At 42.5% G+C, this 24,235-nt stretch overlaps 1 protein-coding gene across 1 annotated transcript in view; it reads right to left on the bottom strand.

Moving 5' to 3' along the window:
- Positions 1 to 20,444, bottom strand: part of GPC1 (glypican 1) — a 424,667-nt gene extending 404,223 nt beyond the window's left edge. The window contains exon 1 of the mRNA XM_084638609.1: positions 20,345 to 20,444. The gene's annotated coding sequence lies outside the window, so the exon portion shown is untranslated. The remainder of the gene's footprint in view (positions 1 to 20,344) is intronic.
- Between the last annotated feature and the right edge of the window lie 3,791 nt (positions 20,445 to 24,235).

The following is a 24,235-nucleotide window of genomic DNA, read 5'->3' as shown; positions in this document are numbered from 1 at the left end:
CACCTACAACACTATGCGGTCCCACCAGTCTGTGCTTGTTTCCCGAGCCCAGAATTGGCGTTCCACCGCATGAACCTGCCCAATTAGCACCATGATGACCAGATTGCCAGGGCCTGTGCTTTGAGAGAAGTCTGTGTCCATTCCCTCATCATTGCGCTGACGTCGCCTACTCGCCTGGTTTCGCTTTGCCAGGTTCTGGTGCTGCATATACTGCTGGATAATGCATGTGGTGTTTAATGTGCTCCTAATTGCCAAAGTGATCTGAGCGGGCTCCATGCTTGCCATGGTATGGCGTCTGCACAGAAAAAAGGAGCGGAACCATTGTCTGCCATTGCCCTGATGGAGGGAGGGGCGACTGATGACAAGGCTTACAGGGTTGGCTTACAGGGAATTAAAATCAACAAAGGGGGTGGCTTTGCGAGAAACTGAATGGCCCCCTCAAGGATAGAACTTAAAACCTCAAGGATAGAACTCAAAACTGGGTTTAGCAGGCCGTTGATTTCACGGAGGCAGGGAAGAGAAAATGAATACAAAACAAATCTGGTCTATTTCTTGTTTTGAGCCACTTCATCTATCTTTATACATCTTGCTGGCAGCAGACTGTGCAGTACTACTGCTAGCCATCGTCATCTCCTGGGTGCTCGGCAGAAGACGGTGCAGTATGACTGCTGGTCATCATCTTCTGCTGGCTGCTGTTTAAAAGACAGTGCACTGCTGGTAGGACTCATTCGCCATGAGACGAAACTTAAAAGGGAAATGACCAGGCTGAGTCACTCCCATGTTTGCCCAGGCACCCCTGACCTCATCGAGGTCGGTTAAAAGAGCACCCAGGACTACGTCGACGATGGCTATCAGTCATACTGCACTGTCTGCTGCCAAAAAGCAATAAACTGCTGCTGTGTAGCAATGCAGTACCACATCTGCCAGCACCCAGGAGACATACGTGATGGTTAGCTGAGTGGGCTCCATGCTTGCCATGGTATGGCGTCTGCACAGGTAACTCAAGAAAAAAGGCGCAAAACAATTGTCTGCCCTTGCTTTCATGGAAGGAGAGAGGGAAGGGGGGGCCTGACGATATGTACCCAGAACCACCCGCAACAATGTTATAGCCCCATCAGGCACTGGGATTTCTACCCAGAATTCAAATGGGCAGCAGAGACTGTGGGAACTGAAGGATAGCTACCCACAGCGCAACGCTCCAGAAGTCGACAGTTGCCTTGGTACTGTGGACACACTCCGCCGACTACATGCACTCAGAGCATTTGTGTGGGGACACACACAATCGACTGTATAAAAACGCTTTCTACAAAACCGACTTCTATAAATTCGACCTAATTTCATAGTGTAGACATACCCTTAGAAGGGCTGAAGATAGCTCCTTCCAGATCCTGTCAATGCAATTCCCTTGTCATGCCAGAGGAGTTGTTACAGAACAATAGGAAATGCTTCCATCACCTGCAAAGGACAAAATTTGGACCTGCAACTATGAAAGACTGAATGCATCATAAACATGCACAGGGGTGAGGACACTCATTATCCCTATTTGGTTAGCACCATCACTAGTTTCTCCCTTGCAGAAGACTGTTTTAGAGTGGTGACAGACGTGATTTTCAAAACAAACCTGAAACTTGGCTCAGATTCAGAGCTCTTTTGGGAATATGGTGAGAATCTCAGGTAAATTTGGGGTGAACCTGAACTCAGGTGAGGGACTGTTGGAATTTCAGTAGGTGGTAGTTTTGACTCAACCTTGCTTTGACTTTATGGGTTCACTTGAATGCTAAACTCAAAGCAAAATTTTGAGTGGCGCAAACCAACTGAAAAGATGTGGGCACCTCTCTGACCTGAAACCAACAGGTTTTGTGCAGCTCTGCTCCACTCCTTCCTGTTACTAGGGCAAATCACATCATTTGCCCAATGTTCAGCTTGCAAACATCAATGTGTTCAATGAAAAAAACTCCTGCAGCTGTGCTTTTTTCAAACTGCATTTTTAATATGGCCATGGGTTTACCAATGCAGTGCTAATTACTTAATAAAATTCTCACTAACTTTTAATTCTAATTGTACTTCTAATAATTCATTTTCAAAGTTATTAGTTTTAGATGTAACAATATTCAAGAAAAGCCCTCTTCAGAAAGAAACAAACGTCAATATTATGCCACGTACTTTCCCACAAAAGTCTTTATGATACTTGTTTTTATAAGCCATATTCCTAAGAGTAAAGAGATGGGTCTGAAATAAAAGACCCAATTCCAGAGTCTCTGAATTGGGGGATAGATTGGAAACATCCCAGTTTCACAGCTAGCATTTCTTTCTCTATAATGGGCTGAAACACTCAGTCCAAACTCAGCCAGATTGTGAGTGGTATAAAATCTAGATCTATTGTTACGGGTCTTGCTCATCCTACTTGGACAGGCTATAACACTTGCCTCACTTTCCTGTTCTAGGTGTACATGTGGAGTCGGTCATGTGATAGTAGTAAAGAATCCCAGAAAGCCTGGTCAATGTCTTGCCTCAAGGCCGGTTTGGTTTAGTTGATTCACTTGCATTATGAAGCTGAGTTGTGTCTTTTTGGTCATTTTGTAGGACTCCACCTTTCATTTCAGCTCTTGCCTCCCATTGCCTCACCATACCCGCATTCTGGCTCACTCATCTTGGGAACCACTGAAGCCCCTCATGTACCCTTTCCATTGCATCAACCTGGAAGGGACTTTGTGACTACAGACTCAGTCACTTTGTTCCTAACAATGAATGAAGAAAATTTTATAATTCCTAAACTTACTATGTCTGTCTCTGCTTCATTGTAGAACACTTGCCAAGCTGTCCTATTCACCCTGACTTCCTGCTACAGATTTAAAGAACAAACAAATCTGCGTGAAGATATGTACGATCAAATTTAGTAAAAGGAATTAAGTTCTCTTTAAGACATCACCTTATTTACTTTTTGTGGGGGCTCTTCATACAGCATTCACACTATTTCCTAGATTTTATATAAATAGTCAGGGGCAAATTTTGCTCTCCATTTAGCTTGTAGAACCCCTACTGATTTCATATAGTACATTATAGTACAGCTACTTTTCTACTGGAAACAAAACCATAAACTTTTCCTAGTGTTTGGAACATCAGTTTGTGACCTGAAATTTTCCTAGTTATTAAATTATACTTTGTGGTTGAAGAGTGCTTGTGACTAGTTTGGATATTGTGCTAGAGGACAGTCATTGTGAGCCAACACTTTGGGATTCCTAATCCATAAATGTGATAGATCCTGTTACAAAGCAGATGTTTAACTCTGGTTTCACATCAGAATTACAGCATAAAGACACCATTACAGAACCCATTCCATTGCACAGGGTAGCACTTCCTGAGCAGTATTAGGATGGGAATGTTCAGCCTATCATGTAGACTCAGATTTTAAGGCCAGAAGGGACCATCATGATCATCTAGTCTAGATCATACAGGGCATCATTAAACAACTACAACCCCTACTCAATAGGGACCCTTCCCTGAAAAATCTTTCCAGAACCCTCTCTTCTGGCCTTCAAACAACCCCGCCCAACCTCTCCAAGCTCATCATCAGAAGCAAACTCCCTGCAGACCAGGAAACACCAACTCAAAGCAGCACCAGACCCTGCCAGAACAATAGATGGAAAACCTGCAGACATATTACCACTGCTACAATAATCAGCACCCCCCAAAATGCACCTTTCTAGATCTATGGGTCCTACACATGCCTCTCACAACATGCGGTGTACCTCATCCAGTGCACTAAATGCCCCAGTAACAGCTATGTGAGTGAAACAAGGCAATCACTACACTCTCAAATGAATTCATACAGGAAAATGATGAGACAAAAAAAACCCTATCACCTGTGGGTGAACATTTTCCACAAAGCAATCACTCTATATCTGACTTTCAGTCATCATCCTCAAAAGGAAATCTGCACAATGCTTTCAAAAAGACAAGCCTGGAAACTTAAATTCATAACTCTGCTAGACACTAAAAATCATGGACTGAACAGAGACACTGTTCAGATTTAGTATCATAGAAGATTAGAGTTGGAAGAGACCTCAGGAGGTCATCTAGTCCAACCCCCTGCTCAAAGCAGGACCAATCCCAACTAAATCATCCCAGCCAGGGCTTTGTCAAGCCAGGCCTTAAAAACCTCTAAGGATGGAGATTCCACCCCCTCCCTAGGTAACACATTCCAGTGTTTCACCACCCTCCAAGTGAAATAGTGTTTCCCAGTATCCAACCTAGACCTCCCTCACTGCAACTTGAGACCCTAGCTCCTTGTTCTGTCATCTGCCACCACTGAGAACAGCCTTGCTCCATCCTCTTTGGAACCTTCCTGCACCCTTCAGATTGTTGTAATAAGCCATAAATTCAACTTTCTGTAACCCACTAACCTCTTTTTGTCCTATGACTGCAGAGGTGTTAACGGCCCATTCTGTCTTAGAATGTGTGCTAACTGCTTATGCTAAAAGAAAAGGAGTACTTGTGGCACCTGAGACTAAAATTTATTTGAGCATAAGCTTTCGTGAGCTACAGCTCACTTCATCAGATGCAAGGTGCCACAAGTACTCCTTTTCTTTTTGCGGATACAGGCTAACACAGCTGCTACTCAAACCTGCTTATGCTAAACAATCTCTTCCACCTTGCATTTAGCTGTGACACTTGGAACACCTTCCCCAGACCTGAAGAAGAGCTGTATGTGGCTTGAAAACTTCTCTCTCACCAACAGAAGTTGGCCCAATTAAAAAAAAAAATTACCTCACCGACCTTGTCTTTCTTACTGAAATCCAGGTAGATTAGATCTACTGCATTTCCTTTGTCTAAGAAAATTGGTTATGTTCTCAAAGAAAGAGCTCAGGTTGGTTTGGCATGATCTAACTTTTGTACAACCTTGTTGTATTTTATCACATGATCTGTTTGGCTGAACATTACTTTGTATTTCTTGCTCAGTTAATTTCCTCATGAGTCAAGATTAATGTTTTAGCGTTGGATTTTCAAAAGCATCGAATGGAATTAGAAACCCTAATTCCCACTGAAAGACCATGGGAGTTAGGTGCTTATCTTCCTTGCATGCTTTTGAAAATCCTAACCATAATTAATGGTTTTGTGATTGCAGAAGTGTAACATTTTCAAAAGCACCTACGAGACAAATGGGAATAAATCCTATTCATTTTCAATGGGGACATATGCTCTTTTAAAAAGTAAAGTAAGCAGAAGTTTAAAAACATAGGAGCTGCTACCCTGGGTCAGACGATGGTCCATCTTGCCCAGTATCCTGTCTCCAAGCAGGGGCCCATACTAGAGCCCCATACTAGAATAGGGCAACTTCAGTGACCAGAATTGTCAAAAATAAATAAATAAATAAAAAAATTGAAGCTCTGAAAGCTATGTGAAACAATTACTGTTTTTAATATTCAAAAAACAGCCTATGGTTGAAGGCATAACTAAGCTTAAGATTATCTGAACCTCATATCAAGGAATTTTATACAGATTAGGTAAACCAGCTGAGCTCTGCTTCAGTCACATTCCTTTGATTCTCAGCAAGTCCTATCGTGAAATAAAGTGTAGATTTGCCAGCAAGCCAGAAAAACAAAAAAAGATACTAAAGAATTAATAACGTTTGATACATCTTTAAGTTGAGTATACCAGTAAAAATCAGGCTTCTATTTCAGAGTTTGATGCTGCAAAGACTTATTCACATGAGTAATCCTTAAACACCTGAATAGTGCCTGTTATAGTCAGTGTGTGAGCATGAAGGTCTGCAGGATCTGGCACATAGTGTCTATTTTGGAACACCAGATGTGCAGGTTGAGCATTTGCTGTTGTAGAAGTGGGCTCAAACTCTCTTGCTTCAGAGGGTGTTGCTGACCTGACATTAAAGAATAACCTCTTTGTGGATGTCCATAGAAGTGCAGCTCTTCCTCAGCAGCATCAGACTACTCCCAACATTTATACCTATGTGCCATTTACACATATTTTTAATAAAAGTTTTATATCCATTTGGCCCCACATTATATATGGCAGACAAGGCAAAAAATAAACACTTTTCACTCATCTGTATGTTTAAGATGCTAGAATTATGAGCTAGATGGTCCCAAGTCTGTCTTCCCTTTGTGTCACAGGCTCAGACTCCAGCTAAGAAGGCTGTCCTTGTAGTCAGAGGCATGAAAAGCTCTGCCACCTCTCCATATTGAGCCATGGAGAAGAGTATGCTGTGCCCCCTCAATGGGCAGTAGAGGGGCTTCATTCCCTACAAGTGCTTGGTTGCTCTGGGAAGCAGTTTCTCTTTCAAAGCAGAGAACCTCCTAGAGATCCTAGAAGGGAGTCAAGAACTGCTGAAGGGCACATGTGCCATAATTTAGCACTGATATAGCTATAGTGTATATAAAGCTGAAAGAGTGTTAAACTTTCGCGAATAGGATTTCATGACCTTTTGTGTTATTCTCTCAAAGCTTCATTTCACACTAGGAACATAGCCATGCTGGTGACCATGCATTACCATAGCAGATAAAGTTAATTAAGTTAGTCAATTTGGAACTCATCAGCCTCTCCTGAAAACTGCAGTGTAAACACTGTATGAAAATCCATATCATGTCAACAGATACTCTATGGATCTTGGATGCTTTTAAAAAGCATCCTGGAGTCAGTCATATATGCTGACAGGATATAGATTTTTGGCACTAATTGACGAGCTGTAAGTCAGACGGATGAAGCTGCTATTTTGTTTTTTGGCTGAAATTGGCTACAAGTGTTCTTCTCCCTCACATGGATTCCGTCTGATTGTTCAAAAAGAAGCAGTTGTATTTTTATTATTGTAACCAAATCTGAGAAAGAAATCTCACGGTGCTCATGGCATTGTACAAATAGAGCTTGAAATCAAAATAAACAAAGGGGAAAGATACCAAAAGAGGAAGAAACTTGCCCAGGCTCTCAGCACAGGCCAGTAGAAGAGCCAGGAATAGAATCCCGCTATCTTGGATCCCAGTCTAGTGCTCTAGCCACTCTTGTATAAGAGGATTTTGGCCGCTGCTGGAGGTCATCTGGCAATGAGGGGGTAAGCTCCAGTCCTTGTGCTGTTTGCAGCCCTGCCCCACTGACAGGTTGACTCTCCCTTTTCCACCTTCAGGGGAAGAGCAGCCAACCAGGGCTGCCCCAGGAAGCAAACAGAGCTCTCCCTGCTTCTTTCAGAAGCCAAGAGGAGTTTTTAGGTAGGAGTGTGGGAGAGGAAGTGGACAAAAACATTTTTACAGGAGCAAAGTGCAGAAAAAAGGGAACAGAAAGTGTCCACCAGCTCAGGGTGGCTGTACAGCCTCCTTCGGTTTAAAATGGGTCAGTCTGCTCCTCCTCCAACTCCTCTCTCCATCCCTGCCACTTGGAAGACTACCACCTCACTGCAGTTGTTCCCCCAGGCCTGGGAGAAAGAGTGAAGAACTCCTGGAGCTGCAGGAGGAGCAGAGGTGTGGTGAGGGCAATAGGTAGATATGGGGCTGAATGATGAGATTGGGGGAGGGGAAGGGACCACAATGAATTAAAAAAGTTAGAGGTTTGGCGAGAAGCTAGATGCTCCACACCGACAGGCAGCATTTCATGCAAACCTGTGTAACTGGATCTCAGTTGGGTCACCTAGTGAGAACTTCTGCAGTGTTGGCAGTACTCACTGTGCGCGTGCACACCCCCCACCCCCATCCCAGGGTGGCGGGGAGGGAAGAAATGGAAAGACACCAAAAAGCACTTAAAGAAAGAAATTGTTTTTGGGTCAATCTCGTTGTCTATCTCATAATCTTGGAATGTCTGGGGTTGTATCTCACTGCCTCTCTCATCACCTAAATGTAATTCCAGTCTAAGAGAATGGATTTTCAGAGTCTGAGTACTGGACAAGTAACCATGGACTTTTGGTCTTCCTCCTCATACACCTTTAAAAAAAAACTCATTTGGGGAACTGGATGTGATCTGTGAAAGACTCTAAAAAGATTCACGTGGTTCCTTTCCCCTATGAGGACACAACTTGTGGACAAATAGTGCTTTTTGAAGCAGTTCAGAGAATATTTTCTACTCCTGGACAGGCTACTGGGTCTGTGGGTTTTCGCCCAATTTCCTGTTCTCTATTATTGTGTACACAAGGTATAGCATCAGCAGTGACCCTGTGCTGCAAGCCACAGACCAAGGTGGAGATATACAAAGACATCAACAGCACACTGCAGTATTATTATTCAAGCCTAGTTGTTTAGCTAAGGATGTATTAAATTTAGTTGTTGGTTTGTGCCTCTCTTTGGGGAGAACAGGTTTTTTCCTCCATTTATCCTGGAAGATGGATAACTACCTATGGAAGTGCTGAGAGTTCTGCCCCTACACATGGCATGCTTTCTGGTACTGTCTTTGCAGACTGCATGAGTTCTCTGCAGCATATACAGCCTTCGTCTGAATGACGGGTTTGTTAGATACCAGCCTTACTGAATCATTTCCAAACAGGCTGCTCCTGCTTTCACTGAAGTCAATGGTAGATTTGCCTCTGACTTCAGTGGAGGCACGATTGCCTCCCCCTGCCCCCATCTCTTACAGAATGTTTAGCAATTAGTGACATTTACTAATTCTCTGTGTAGAGAAAACATTATGAAAAATGTAAAGCTTTATACAACCCTAGTTAATCTTCTGCTTTTGTTACATTTGCCGGTGGTTTATGGGCCTCTGAGGAGAATAAATGAGCAGGGCATGTGCTCACATTGTTATTTGTCAGGGTAGAAATACACATGCTCAGCACTAAGCAAGAGTTATTTTTCATGGATAATGTAGCTTTAGGACTTTTCAAGGTCAGGAGAGAAAAGCGGCAAGTGACTGCCTCATTTGCTGCCAGCTCTCCCCTTTTAAGTAAATTCTCACTGAAGTAGCCTGGGGAGGTCTTAAGAAGACTAAGACGCATCAAGAAAGAGTTGCTACTGTAGGAGGTACTTCTATTACCATCCTCATATTAGCATACTCACTTTAGTACAATACTCTGTATGGGTGAATGGTAAGTCTATAGAAGTATGATGGTCAAGTTTGCGACTGATGCGAAGTGATAGCTCCAGCTTCTCTGTTGATACAAATTAGTGCATTGAAATTGTCCCATGATGCATTTGGTGTATTGAAATATCCCCCCCCCCAAAAAAAAAAAAAAGAGAAAGGAGCCCATAAAATATGTGAACACTTTGGCCCAGATGCATTTGGATAACAGGAAGAAATTTCTAGATTTTAAGGTCCCCTGAATAGGGACCACCATATCTCAATATCAGCACCTAACGCTTTGTGGGCACGAGCATATTCATGCTAAGTGACCTTGTAAATTACAGAGCTTTTTGTGGTTGAGACCATTTCTTCATTATGCATGTACAATGCCAAGCACAGCAGGGCCCTGATCCCCGATGTGATGCCTCTGTTTGCTAAAGCTATCGAAATAATATCCACTATAAGGATAATTCTAGTTATAGCGCTCATCTCTCTTTGTATATTTAAAAAAATATCACAAATTGATAATAGTGCAGTTCAGCATTTCTGAAACTTTTTACTCTAAATATAGAAATTCAGTAATTATAGCTAGAATAATTATTTATAATTTGAAAGCTAAAGATTAGAAGCACCATGTGTTTAACTTTGACAAGCCACAATAGCTAGCATTTGTCCCTTTCAGCCACCACTATCTACTCTCTATCCCTGAAGTTGGTCTTATTTCAGTGAAAAGGCCTGATCCAAAGCCCACCGAAATCAACGGGAGTCTTTCCATCACCTCCTATGGGCCTTGGATCAGGTCCATATTCCTCAAAGAACCTTGATGAAATGTAAAACATGGATTCAGTGCCATGTAGAATGAAGGAGGGAAGTGAAACATGTTGCCAAAGTAGATATCAGATAATGCCAAACTTTTGCTGTTTGAATCCTCAAAACAAAGACCCATTTATTCAGAAGGTGGTATCAAACACACAGTAACAGAGCAACTCATATTCACACCTCTGAGTTATCTTTGTTCTGATATTTTGTCCCTCTTTGTTTCCAGTCAACTAAAGATAGCAAGAAAAATTATGAGAATGAGTCTTCTCCCAAGTCACTGTCTGGTTAAATGCATTCCTTAAGGTAGTTTTTGCTTTCAGAAAACGGATTTTGAAAACGTGTGTCTCTACTACAAAGCAGCCTTATTATAATAATTCTGACTTATCTCCCAGAGCCATGAGGGTAAAATATATTTGAATCCAACTTTGTTATCTAAACATCATGGAGGAGACTGAATAATATTTTCAACATTGAATCTGTTTTGGATAGCACGTAGTTTGCTGAGGTTGTACCACGTATATTATACTCCTAAGCATAAAATATTATATTTACACACAAAGCAGTCAGATATGAATTTCTCAATTATCACCTATACAGAGGTTGCCATAAAGGAAACAATCCATTGCCATATTATTGTTGGCTTGATCTCTTTTTATGTGACTATGTTTTAATTGAGGGAAGAGAGGTCTAGAGCAGGTGCCTTCTATATTATATTGAAGTAGCTATTAAATGTCCACCTGGACAAATTTACTTCAGTAGGATTGCACAGGTGTAAATAGGGAAGAATTTGTTCTATACAATTCAGAGATGGTAGAGATCTACTTAGTTAAACTGCTCTTTACAGTATATTTTATAGAGTTTTCTCCAGCTTTGTGTTAAATATCCGAAGTAATGGCACTGTCATCATTTCCTCTGGGAGACTAAAAATACTCATTGTTTTGAAACATTGTTAAGAGAAATAGTAAAATGAAAAGAATCCCATTGAATTACAATCACATGAAGGCAGACAACTAAATATTGAGAAATTATATAAAGTGCTTTTATACAAATGCTCGAAGTCTAAATATTAAGATGGGCAAACTAGAGTGTCTGGTATTAAATGAGGATATTGATATAATAGGCATCACAGTAACTTGTTGGAATGATGATATCAATGGGATATGGTAATAACAGTGTACAAAATATATAGGCCTGTAGAGTAGATCATGCTGATGGGGCAGAGGCACTATATGTGAAAGAAAGGATAGAGTCAAAGATAGTAAAAACCTTAAATGACTCAAACTATCCATAGAGATTCTGTGGTACAGAAAATTCATGCTTTAGTAATAAAAGTATAGCAGTTGGGATATACTACCAAGCACTTGACCAGGAGGATGGTGGAATGCTCCAGGAGCTTAGAGACTATAAAAATAGAAAACTCAGTAATGGTGGATATCAACTATCCCCGTATTGGCTGGGTACAGGTCACCTAAGGAAAGGATGCAGAGAAAAAGTTTCTAGACACCATTAATGACTACTTTTTGGGCAGCTAGTCCTGGAACCCACAAAGGTAGAGGCAATTCTTGATTTAGTCCTAAGTGGAGCACAGAATCTGGTCCAAGTGGTGGATACAGCTGAACTGCTCGGTAATAGCAACCATAAGTATAATCAATTTAACATCCTTGCGGGGCGGGGGGGAAAGAATACCGAAGAAGTACACCACAATAGCATTTAACTTCAGAAAGGGGAACTACACAAAAATGAGGAAGCTAAATTAAAAAGAAGAGTCACAAAAGTGAAACGCCTGCAAACTGCATGGAAATGTTTAAAAACCATAATAGAAGCTCAAATTAAATATATACCCCCAAATTAAAAAACATGGTAAGAGGACCAAAAAAATGCCTGGCTAAACAGAGTAAAAGAAGCAAATAGACATTCTTTAAAAAATGGAAGTGAACTCTCACTGAGGAAAACAGAAAAGAGCAAGCCAAAAAAGAATTCAAAGAGCAATTAGAATTCAAAGGCTCAGAAACTAATAATTTTGTTTAGGTACATCAGAAGCAGGAAGCCTGCCAATCAATCAGTGGGGCCACTGGATGACTGAGGTTCTAAAGGATCACTTAGGGAAGACAAGGCCATTGAGGAGAAGCTAAATGAAGTCTTTGCATCAGCCTTCACTGAAGAGGATGTGAGGGAGATTCCTACACCTGGGCCATTTTCTTTAGGTGACAAATCTGAGGAACTGTCTCATATTGAGGTGTGATTAGATGAGGTTTTGGAACAAATTGATAAATTAAACAGTAACAAGTCCCCAAGACCAGATGGTATTCAAGCAAGAGTTCTGAAGGAACTCAAATATGAAATTGCAGAACTGTTAACTGTGGTACGTAACCTACACTTAAAACAGCTTCTGTATCAGATGACAGGAGGTTAGCTAATGTGATAATTTTTTTAAAAGAGGCTCCAGAAGCAACTCTGGAATTAAAGGCTGGGCATAAGCCTAACTAGTACCAGGCAGTACCAGGAAATTTGGTTGAAAATGACACTAAAGAACAGAATGATCAGACACAAAGATGAATGTCATGCCTCAAATCTATTAGAATCCTTTGTGGGGGGGGTCAAACATGGGTGATCCAATTGATATAGTGTATTTGGACTTTCAGAAAGCTTTTGACAAGGTCCCTCACCAAAGGTTATTAAGAAAAGTAAGCAGTCATGGGATCAGAGGGAAGGTCTTCTCATGGGTTGGGGGGAGGGATAGCTCGGTGGTTTGAGCATTGGCCTGCTAAACCCAGGGTTGTGAGGTCAATCCTTGAAGGGGCCATTTGGGATCTGGGGCAAAAATTGGGGATTGGTCCTGCTTTGACCAGAGGGTTGGACTAGATGACCTCCTGAGGTCCCTTCCAACCCTGGTATTCTATGATTCTATGATCAGTAACTGGTTAAAAGATTGGAAACAAAGGGTAGGATTAAATGGTCAGTTTTCAGAATGGAGAGAGGTAAACAGCAAGGTCCCCCTGGGATCTGTATTGGGACCAGTGCTGTTCAACATACTCAAAGCATTTAGAAAAAGGGTTAAGCAGTGAAGTGGCAAAGTCTGCAGATGATACAAAATTACTCAAGGCAGTTAAGTCCAGTGCAAAATGCAAAGAGTTGCAAAGGGATCTCACAAAACTAGGTGACTGGGCAATGGCAACCAAATGGCAGATGAAATTCAATGTTGATAAGTGCAAAGACATGTACATTGGCAAACAATCCCAACTATACATGCAAAATGATGGGGGTCTAAATAAACTGTTGCCCCTCAGGAAAGAGATCTTGGAGTCATTTTGGCTAGTTTGCTCAATGTGCACCAGCAGTCAAAAAAGCTAATAGAATGTTAGGATCCATGAGGAAAGGGATATATGAGACAGTAAATATAACACCGCTATATAAATCCATGGTATTCCCATGCCTTGAATACTGTGTGCAGTTCTGGTTGCCCCATATAAACCCCCCCAATATATTAGCATTTGAAAAGTTAGAGGAGGGCCACAAAGATGATTAGGAGTATGGAACAGTTTCCATATGAGGAGAGATCAAAAAGACTGGGACTGTTCAGCTTGGAAAAGAGACTATTAAGGCTTGATATAATAGAGGCCTATAAAATCATGCCTGGTGTGGGTAAAAAGTGAATTACTCCTTCACTTAACACAAGAACCTGGGGTTACCCAATGAAATTAATAGGCAAAGGTTTAAAAAACAAACAAAAAAGGAAGTACTTCTTCACAGAATGCACTGTCAACCTGTGGAACTCATTGCCAGGGAATATTGTGACGGCTAAAACTAACTGGGTTCACAAAAGAATTAAGTAAGTTCATGGAGGATAGGTCCATTAGTGGCCATTAGGCAAAATGGTCAGGGATGCAACCCCATGCTCTGGGTGTCCCTAAGTCTCTGACTGCCAGAAGCTGGGACTAGATAACAGGGGTCACTGATAATTGCCCTGTTCAATTCATTCCCTCTGAGATTCTGGCATTGGCTACTGTTGGAAGACAGGAAACTGGGCTAGATGGATCATTGGTCTGACCCAGTATGGCCGTTCTTATTTTATGTTCTGATGTTTAGTCTAAGATTTATTTTCCTTTATTGCATCCCATTACACCTTGGTATACCTCTCTTGCCTCAACCTAGTAATTCCTCTCCCTCCTAGAAGGTTGCAGTCACCACATTTTTGGAGAAGATAGTGATGCTTAGCCACACTCTATTTTAATGTCCCCCCCACACACAAAGAAATCTTTCCATTGCTGTTTCTGGTCTCTGGCATTACTCCAATTTGCTTGAATCTTTCTTGTATTAATATGCCTAGGACAGCTATTCTCACTTCTGGAAAGGGACTATCACCTCCTTGCTTGGATATGATGCCGCTGATTACATAGAGAATTGCCTTGACCTTTTTATCTGCCTCATTGTCTAGTTGAATCCATCAGGTGTTCTCCTGCTTGTTTGTGCCACAATAACGTTCTTTGTTTAATTCCTCAAAGCCTGGAAGGTCCAAACCCAGGGCTGACTCCCCTGAATGCTTAATTGCCATGCAAATGAAGGTAACTCCCCCTTTCAGGCTAATTGTTGCATAGCAACCTATAGAACACCGAAATATTGCACTCACTGTCAGATACAATTCATGTTAGACATATGAGGCTGCACACACAGGCACGTGGGTTTACACATGATAGACAAGGAGACTAGTTAGGAACGGGGCAATTGGCAGAGAATGAATCTTCCTGGCCACAGTCCTCCCCTTTACTCCCCTGTGCAGATTGTAGCAGCTTCCCTGTATGACATCCCCTCAGGGCAGCCCTTTGATGGTCTGCCAGGAGGGACAGCCCCATTATCCTTTCCCTAAGCCAGAGATTCTCAACCTTTTTCTTTCTGAACCTCCTGCCCTCCAAACATGCTATAAAAACACCACAGCCCACCTGTGCCACAATAACTGGTTTTCTATATATAAAAGTCAGGGCCAGCATTCAGGGGTGGCAAGCAGGGCAGTTGCCTAGGGCCCCATGTCACAGGGGCCTCTGCGAAGCTATATTGCTCAGGCTTTGGCTTCAGCCCTGGGCAGCAGGGCTCAGGGCCCCGGGCTTCAGCCACATGCTGTGGGGCTTTGGCTTTCCGCCCTGGGCCCCACTGAGTCTAATGCTGGCCCTGCTTGGTGGGCCCTCTGAAACCTGCTTGCAGTCCCTCATGGGGCCCTGGACCCCTGGTTGAAAACCACTGCCCTAAGCTCCCTTATCAGAGCAGGTGTCTGTCCCCACACTTGCATGAGACAGAGTGGGGCATTTGTTGGTAGCAGTCCAAAGGGTCACACAGGAGAGAAGAGTAGACTGTTGAGTCAGAGGCTACAATCTCTGTTGGAGAAGTGGGAGGCAGTTTGGAAGGGGGCTTCATTCTGCCAGCTGCACCCTCCCTCCCCAACAGGCCACTTCCTCCTTGTTTTCACCCCCCTCCCCAAGGCAGTTCTTATCCCAACCTTCTTAAACAGGCCAGTTCCTTCACCTTTCCATTTATTCTGGGCAGAGCACCACTCCCCAACTTTCGTATTTGGACTGATGTTGTAGTGTAAAGTAGCAACAGCCTGCTGCTTGTTCTGCCCCAAAGGCTGATATACCAAACTCTCCATCATCTTACTAGGGCTTGAAATTAGATTTACCAGATGGGAATTGCCAGGCTTTTTGAATTCCACTGTTCTGAGACATGCACAAATGATAGATGACCCTCCCACCCACCTGAAATGTGTTATGGGTCAGAAATGAACCTCAGAAAAGCAAGGCAATTCAGAATCCAGACACACTGTTCATAAAAGCTTCTGGAATGCTGGATTTCACTAAAGTAATGAACATCATTTGACAGGAATAAATGAATCTTCTGGCAGTACAGACACACTCGAGACATAAGCTCAGAGAGAAGGAGGGCTACATAAAGCTCCTTTAATACTCTAGTTTTAGCTTAATTTTTATGTTTAGAAAAGCAGTGTTAAAGAGCAGGACACCCAGTAGCAGAGGCCAAGCTACTGGAGAAGAGGCTTTCTCGCAACCCCTATGTTGCCGCCACTTACCCTGTTTACACTAGAACATCCAGGCAGTCTGGTTTTTTTGGGGGGGGGGGTGGGAGGGGGTAGCAAAATGATACTTTCTGAATTCTGTGCAGATGTTTAATGTTTTTCTAAAACAGGACACCCCTTGGGATAACAAGATGCAAGTGCTGATGGACTCTGGCACACAGAACAGGCAGTTTGTTTCAAGCCTTGTCCCAAGTTTTTTTCCTTTCTATCCAACCTGACATTGTCCCATAATCTTCCAGATCAATTTAATAGTCCTGTCACCGGGAGTTTCAAGCTTCCCCTTTCTACCTTGACTTCCTAAAGCCTCAGATTTCAGCATGCTGCATCTTCCATACACATCTCATGTCTCAAACACCACCACTCAGCAAACTCATGCTCTGGACACAGCTTTCCTTTATGTTATCACCAGTTGAAGTCACTGGCACCTTCTCCCATTGTACTCTGAGACAGAGCAACCCTCAAGTCTTCTTTGCCCTGTCATGATTTGCATCTTTATTGATCCTTACAAATATCAGCCGTCGTGTCATACACAGAATTTATTGCTAGGTCACAATAGGTCTGCCACACAGACTCTAATTTCTGTACTTCTCACTGAATTTCACTGCCAAAATTCAGTGGCATCGTTGCTATTTTGGTTCCCCTTCCCTGGAACTACCTGTGTGTCAAGTGACAAAACAGAGGGTGTGTGGATGTGGCATTCGTAGTCAAATTCTTGCTACTCTTATTTCATAGTCATTGCCATGTCTCTCTAGTGCCTTTCAGCTACTCATTCTGTATGTGGAATTCCATGTGTTTTATCTCGTAGCAAAGGATGGGTTCCCTTCCCTTTCCCCTTATTTAAATGGATAAGTGCCTAGATCCCACCCAGACTGCATGACACAAGTTTGTAGGTCCTTTCATTGACCTAAGCTCCCTCCTCCCACTCACACAGTGGGTGGGCACAAGTCAGAAAATAAAAGTTGATGTACATTATTCTTTTTATGAACCAAACCTCTAGGTCTCTGCGTGTGCTTAACCATCTAATTTAGTTTGCTTCTAGCTCTTCATCATTACTTGTAATACAGCAATTAATTCCTTCCTAATTCCTCACTACACTGATGGCTGTGCTTGTACAGACCTAATCACTCACGAGGAATCCATTTCTGTATGTACAGTGTGCTCGTTTTGCTATAATGGCCTTTTTTATCTTACTGACAATTGACATGTTGATGTTGTTAAGGTTAATGACCCACTGATAAATACCAGAAAACACTTTTACAATCAAATAATCTCTAGCCATAGCTGCCATGAAACAAGAATATTTTGTGCCTGAATTTGCAGGCATCTGGGGCAGCACTTCCCAAATATCCCAAGCCATCCTTCTAACTAGCAAGATGGCGTCCCTGATAGATTGTCTTGAGGTGGTGTATGGGGTTTGCATGTGAGCTGGCTGGCTTTTCGTTTACAATTTTTAATGATTTGTACTGCATGTTCAGTGTGCTGCACAGATGCCTTCGATTTGCACCTTACAAATGATTCCATCAGTAAGAAAGCTAATGGAACATAACGGCCAGACTGGGTCAGACCAAAGGTCTATCTAGCCCAGTATCCTGTCTTCCAACAGTGGCCAGTGCCAGGTGCCCCAGAAGGAATGAACAGAACAGGTAATCGAGTCCATCCTGTTGCCCATTCCCAGCTTCTGGCAAACAGAGGCTAGGAACACCATCCCTGCCCATCCTGGCTAATAGCCATTGATGGACCTATCCTCCATTAATTTATCTAAATCTTTTTTGAACATAGGGCCTGTGAGAATTTTACTGGGGTACAATAGCCTGGAAGGACTGGTGTCCCTGATCAAATGCATTCTGATGTGGTGACAGGTTTGCAAGAAAGTACATTACTAAAAATGGACTGATTTTCACCATGGAGACACTGATCTACTATTGGAGACACTGATTTACTATTGCTTTTTTGCATTGTATTGTTAAATAGTAATGTAAAAAAACAAAACAAAATGAAAACAAAACGCCCCCAACAGACACAACATATGCTTTATCTACAAGTGTTAAGGAAATAACCTGCTCTGCTTTAGGGTTTACTGGCCTTGACATTGTTCCTTTAATTCCAGAAAAAACAGCCACTGCAGAAATAGCTCGTGATTTACAAATGCTTTTTGCTGTGCATTGGACATGTCAGAGCATACAGGTCAAATTCTACGCTCAGTTGCGTGTGTGCACACCTTGAACTGAAGCCTAAGGCCTGAGGCTGAGGGCTTTGATAAAGATGTGGGTGGGGGCAGACTTGTGGAAGTCTACTAGAGCAGTGGTAGGAAGTATACTGTAGTGTAGGACAGAAGCAAGCAAAATGCTTCCAGAGGCTCATGGGATAGCATACTGAGGAATGGCTCTTACAGTTCTTCTTTGAAGGTACAGAATAGGTTCTCTTAAAAGGGCTGGACTCTGCTACTCCTGTGTCCATTCACCGGTAGTAGTCAGACTCATGGCCAAACCCTGCCTGTACGGAGTCTGTAGGTAGACGGCTCATCTCTCCCCTTTACCATAGGCCCTTTGGTACATGTAGCACCACTATGGATGCTAGACATTCCAGCATGTCTTTCAGCCAAGGGGCACAAGCACTGGGATTCTGACAGCATTCATTGCAGGCGCACAAGGGGTAAAATGCCTGGCCTCATCCACTTATGTAAACAGAATCCGGTCCTGTGTGTGAAGGAAGGGGAGAGAGCTGCTGCTTTATGTTTTACCCTCTTTTCTCGCTCTTCTCCTCATTCTACACTCTCTTCTCAATCCAGTGGTTAATTTGCAGATCTTTACAACATCTGAAAGGCCCCCTGTTTTGTAGCATGGGGCTCAGACAAACTGGACAATAGAGAGTGGCATGCATATAACTGAGGGCAGAATGCAGCCTGTAAAGCTGCTGTAATACTATGCAGGGGAGGGGACCCTTTCCAATTTAAAAATTTAAAGGAATTAGTGCTCATGAAAGGTGCTGGATCGATAGCACTGCAGTCCAGAAGTATTATCCACAGAATACACACAGTACGGGCAAGGGCACTCTAAGCATCTCTACGATTACCAGCCAATGGGCCTTAACTCTCTTCTGGAATGTTCTATATTAAAAATGTTAATATACAAGCTTTAGCAGACTTATTAATGCCTAATACTCTTCCTACTCAGCAGTGTCATCTTTATCCTGTGCTGCAAAAGAGCTCAGCATATTAAGAGCTCATCGGCGTTAGTGACAGCTAGGGAAAGAGGAAAAAGCACTGTGGGGGAAGGGAGAAAAGAGAAAGGCGAAGCAACAGTTTAATCTTGTCTTCCGAACTCAGTCTCTGTTTCTGCTTTTGGCTTGAATAAAAGGTGGAAGCCATCGGGTTAAAGATGTGTCTAGATGAGCAGCTTGCATTGCTGTAGTTATGCTATTACATACAAATGCTGAGGGGCTCCGGCCGTTCAAACACAGAAGGGAGTCGAAATGCATCGAAGGAACCTATTCCTGTCTTAAAAAGAACAGGAGGACTTGTGGCACCTTAGAGACTAACCAATTTATTTGAGCATGAGCTTTCGTGAGCTACAGCTCACTTCATCGGATGCATACTGTGGAAACTGCAGCAGACTTTATATATACACAGAGAATATGAACCAATACCTCCTCCCACCCCACTGTCCTGCTGGTAATAGCTTATCTAAAGTGATCATCAGGTGGGCCATTTCCAGCACAAATCCAGGTTTTCTCACCCTCCACCCCCCCCACACAAATTCACTCTCCTGCTGGTGATAGCCCATCCAAAGTGACACCTCTTTACACAATGTGCATGATAATCAAGTTGGGCTATTTCCTGCACAAATCCAGGTTTTCTCACATCCCCCCCACCCCCATACACACACAAACTCACTCTCCTGTCTTAAGAATTACAACACTAGCTCCATAGTATGGATTGTAAGAGGCATCTGGAAGTACAATAATAAAGCAGTTTTCCTTTTGCTTTGTTTTCATATAAAGCACACTATTACAATTATAGCGATTTTACCCATATAGCAGTGCCCAGGTAAAAAAGACACATAATAGAAGCATATGCTGTACACACTGTATATTCTATATCCACATCTTATGCATGGGTATGCATACATATGCAAAAAGCAGATTTGGGGAGGAGGAACCTATTTATTACGGAGTTCTGCTGTCTCAAGCCTGTACCAATCTAGGAGAAGTAAGGCCGAAGAGTCTAACTACTAACTAGCTAAACATCTTGTGGGATCAGGCTGTTAGTTTGTCTAGAGTTATTTCAGAACTGTGTTCATCTTCTGTAACTGCTAGTTAAACTTCCAAAAAGAAATGCTGCTGACAAGAAGTTTTGAACAGTTTGCCCAGTCCTTGACATCAGCCAGTAAATCTCAGAGCAAAATGAGAGTATCAGCTTTCAGGAGAGAAAACAGTAGTCCTTAATGAGTGCCTTACCTTAGACATTGCTGCAAGGGATGATCCACAGGTATCAAAGATGTCCCAAGATGCAGACGATTCAGGTTGTAAACAATCAGTTCAGATACACAATAGCTGATGGATCCCTGAAGGCAAAAAGGAAGAGGAGGGGGAGAGAATTGAGGCTATAGATTAGAGACACAGATGCATAAACTTGGCATTGCTCTATGGAATTCTTGGATACACTTGAAAGGTTCTTCTCAGGAATAAAGTACAATTTCTATTTGTTTTGAACCTTGAATAATCTGACATCACTTCACATCTCAGACTTACTGCATAGTTTCTTCTAAGGGGCTGCCATTGCAACTAACTGATCAGAAAGCATACGGCATGATTGTTTCTGTAGACTAATGGTTTTGGCTGATAAATTACAGCAAGTTAAATTAAATGATAGTTATCGTTGTCAGATAATTAGCTGCGTGCCAGTTGCCAGGAATTTAAGAGCAAAGTCTGTCAGGCTCCCTACATCATTCAGATATTGGAGAACTGGATGTAAAGCATCATTATATAGCTTGAGAACTACTCTCTTGCTTTACTGTTCTTATCTTCACAGCACGGGTGTCCATGCAAGGACTCTCTCTCTCTCTCTCTGTCTCTCTCGCTCCATTGACTCCAGCAATGGCGACCCTCACTTATCCTAGGCAGTGACTAATGCACAGATTTAGCCTAATTAGTGCGGAAGCCTATAGTTTTAGGATTTCCCCACCCCAACCTTCATTGAAAGCCCTCTCTTTCATTAGCCTCAGAATGACCAATGCCTCTGCCAATACAGCTACTAAGGGTTACTGGGTCACAAATATACTCTAGAGATACTACTTTTGGGTGTCTGGTTTGGAATATTTCAGGCACTTTTTGCCCAGTTTTGTTTTAACAGACATCAATACTGTGGTCAGAGGAGGAATCAGGGACCATAGCATAATACCAAACACTCACTGGGTTGTTTAAAAGACTGTTAGCTATAGAGGGTGTCACCTTCCAGGTGTTGCATGGGAAACATGGGCTGTAACCAGAAGGAGTGAAGAGATGAACAGAAAAAGATGGCATTTTAAATAACAAAATAAAATTGTTTTTGGTCAAATGTCCCATAAAAGCATTTTAGTTTAACTTACAAGATTCCAGTAACAACACTCCTGCAAAATAAACACCCTTTTAGAAAATCCATCTTTAAGGACAAGGAGGCTTCTGGCTGAAGTCTAAGCAGCTCTGGGGTAGCTTCTAATACTGGGGCAAGCTGCTCTACTAGGTAAACTTCAAGCTAAAATTAATTCCTACCTCTGTATATCAGCTTTATAGGCCTTCAGCTCCTCCCCCTTACCAGTTTTAACCAATCAGCCACTCCCACACCTCCCTCCAGGTTAAACGGAAAGCTGCTGTGCTGCCTCCCTTACAATGCTGCATTTCTAACACCAGAGCATCACTTAAAAACGCTCTCCCATGACCCAGCCTGGAGCCTAACAGCCAGCAGCAAATACTGCTTCTGCAGAAAATGCCAGAAGTGAGAGCGGTGTGGTGTTGTGTGTGTATGTATGTATGTAATAAAGTTAAGGGCAATTAGTGGAAGCCAGCTCTGTAGATAGAGTCTCCATTTTTATTTTCTAGTGTCATTTTGTATACAGCTTAGTAAGGAGTTTCAGAACACACAACTCAATGATTTCTTTCCATCATCTTCCTTGTTGTATCACAGGTATCAAGCTGCACAAGTTTCAAACCAAAAAACAAAAACAAGGTCACAGAAATCACTTGTCTTAAATGGTTGCCCAACCCTAAACTCTATTTTGCACGCTTTCTTATTGCCATTTTTTCCTGCTCCCCTTCCTCTCTCTCAAGCAGAATATGAAGCTGCTAGTATTTAAGTTGGAGTATAACTTTTCCTCCCAGGCTATTTGAGGGGATTTGAAATTGGTCAAACATTCCCCATCTTTACTATAAGCTGATCATGGATGGTTTTCTAACACACGCGTCATAGTGCAAAGTATTCTGAGTTCCCTGGTGGTATTTTTGTAAACATTGAATACTGCTGATGGGGAGTGTGGAGGACAGCAAAGTGAGGTCAGCTGGCTTCAGCAGTGTTACTGAGCATGCTCAATACAAGCCAAGTAGCAAATCTGGATTTTTTTAAAAAAACAGGACAGTCGTTTAGTGATTCTTCCCAAACTGAAGGACACAATGGTTCTCTACATAACAAAGCTATACGATGGGAAAGTTCCGCACACTGTGCTGTTTACTTAATGCACTATAAGGGTCTATTAGTTTTATTGTCAATGTTACTACTTACAGCACAGGTGTTCCCCTGTACAATCAAGTTGTGCCAAACCAGTAAGCTATTACTTGGTTATTGCTTTCCATCTGTCTATTTCTCTTTGTTTGGTTTGTCTATATAGATTGCAGGCTGCCCTGGGCAGGGACTGTCTCACTCTCTATGTATAATGCCTGGATCCGGATCTCTAGGCACCACAACACTATTCATTATCTATTATTTGTACTTCTGTAGTGCCTAGGACCCCCAGTCATGGACAAGGGCTGTACAAACACAAAACAAAAAGATGGCTCATGCTTCACAGAGCTTATAGTGCAAGCAGTAATAACATCAGCAACTATAGAACAAAGAGCACCATTATGAATCAGAGATTGTGACATTAGAATGCAAGATCTTTGGGGTAGGGACGGTTGCTTTGTTCTGCTGTTACACACTGCCAAGTGCAGTACAACCCTGATGTGGAGGCCTTCCCCTAAAACAAGTAATAAGTGTATGAATTTGGGTTGTGTTGTGTTTACAGTGTTATGTTTCTATACCTCACTGGTCTGATCAGGAACAACAAATTCTGAACTTGTGCTACTTCCATTTGTACCTATATTAATGATTTTGGCCCTGTAACCAATAAATGAGTCACTATTACAGAATCCTATTACGTTCTCTAAGAGTCACAGAGTGGGGGAAATTCCTTGGGGAGTGAGTGAGCCAGCACTAAAGCATACTGATGGCTTGGTATTCTAATGGCTCTCTCTCTCTCTCTCTCTCCAGACTACTCCTGATGTTGGATAGGTGTTTCTAAAAAAAAGAAACTGCCAGGGGCATGGTGCTACTATTCTATTCTTATCATTGTATATAGCAATGGAGAGGCTGGAAGAGGCAATGGGATGAGGGAGTCAGTGGGGGAATTGGGAAGTCCCTTCTATGGTAGAACACATGAGAATATACCCCCTCCTACCTGCCAAGTTCTCTCCTTCATAGAGCAGGTGAGCGCAAACCCTGCTATGCTTCCAAGACAAGACCTTGGCTTCCAAAACTCACATCTCCAGGAATTAAATCTCTTGATCTTCCCACACTCATCTGATTCCCACCAAGCTGCCAAAGTCCTGCAACATCAGAAGCCCTGCACCTCATCCTGTATGCCAGAATTGTTCTTTAATTCCCCAAAAAAGCTGCACCCAACCCTATTTCTATGATATTGCTTATTGCTGGAGGCCTGGATTGGATTCCTTTTAGGACACACCACCTTACTTCTTATCAGGGTTGATTCAGAACATGATGTGCTCCCTCATTTGAGATACAGCATCTGCAATGCATGCACTTCTAGACAGCTGGTGGAGTGAAAGACTAGACCAGGAGGTAGTACCTGGCAATGAATGACATTGACCACAAAGCAGAGATGGCAATTACTCTTCAGAGATACTATTTGCTGCTGCTAACAATAACTGATTAAAATGAGGGTTAACTCTTAGAAGCCTAAGTAACAAGCTTTCCCTTGTCTTTGGGGTTCAAACATGCAGAACATTATCTGAAAAAGCTCCCATCTGTCTCCTCTCTGCCTATCTGAAACAACCTTCGCCCCTCCCCCACCCCTGCACCTTACTGAACCTCCGCCTGTA

This window comes from Lepidochelys olivacea (assembly GCF_965140295.1).
Source record: "Lepidochelys olivacea isolate rLepOli2 genome assembly, chromosome: 9".
Classification (NCBI taxonomy): domain Eukaryota; kingdom Metazoa; phylum Chordata; order Testudines; family Cheloniidae; genus Lepidochelys; species Lepidochelys olivacea.
The sequence above is the reverse complement of the archived record's forward strand: the minus strand, read 5'-3'. Positions and strand labels throughout refer to the sequence as shown.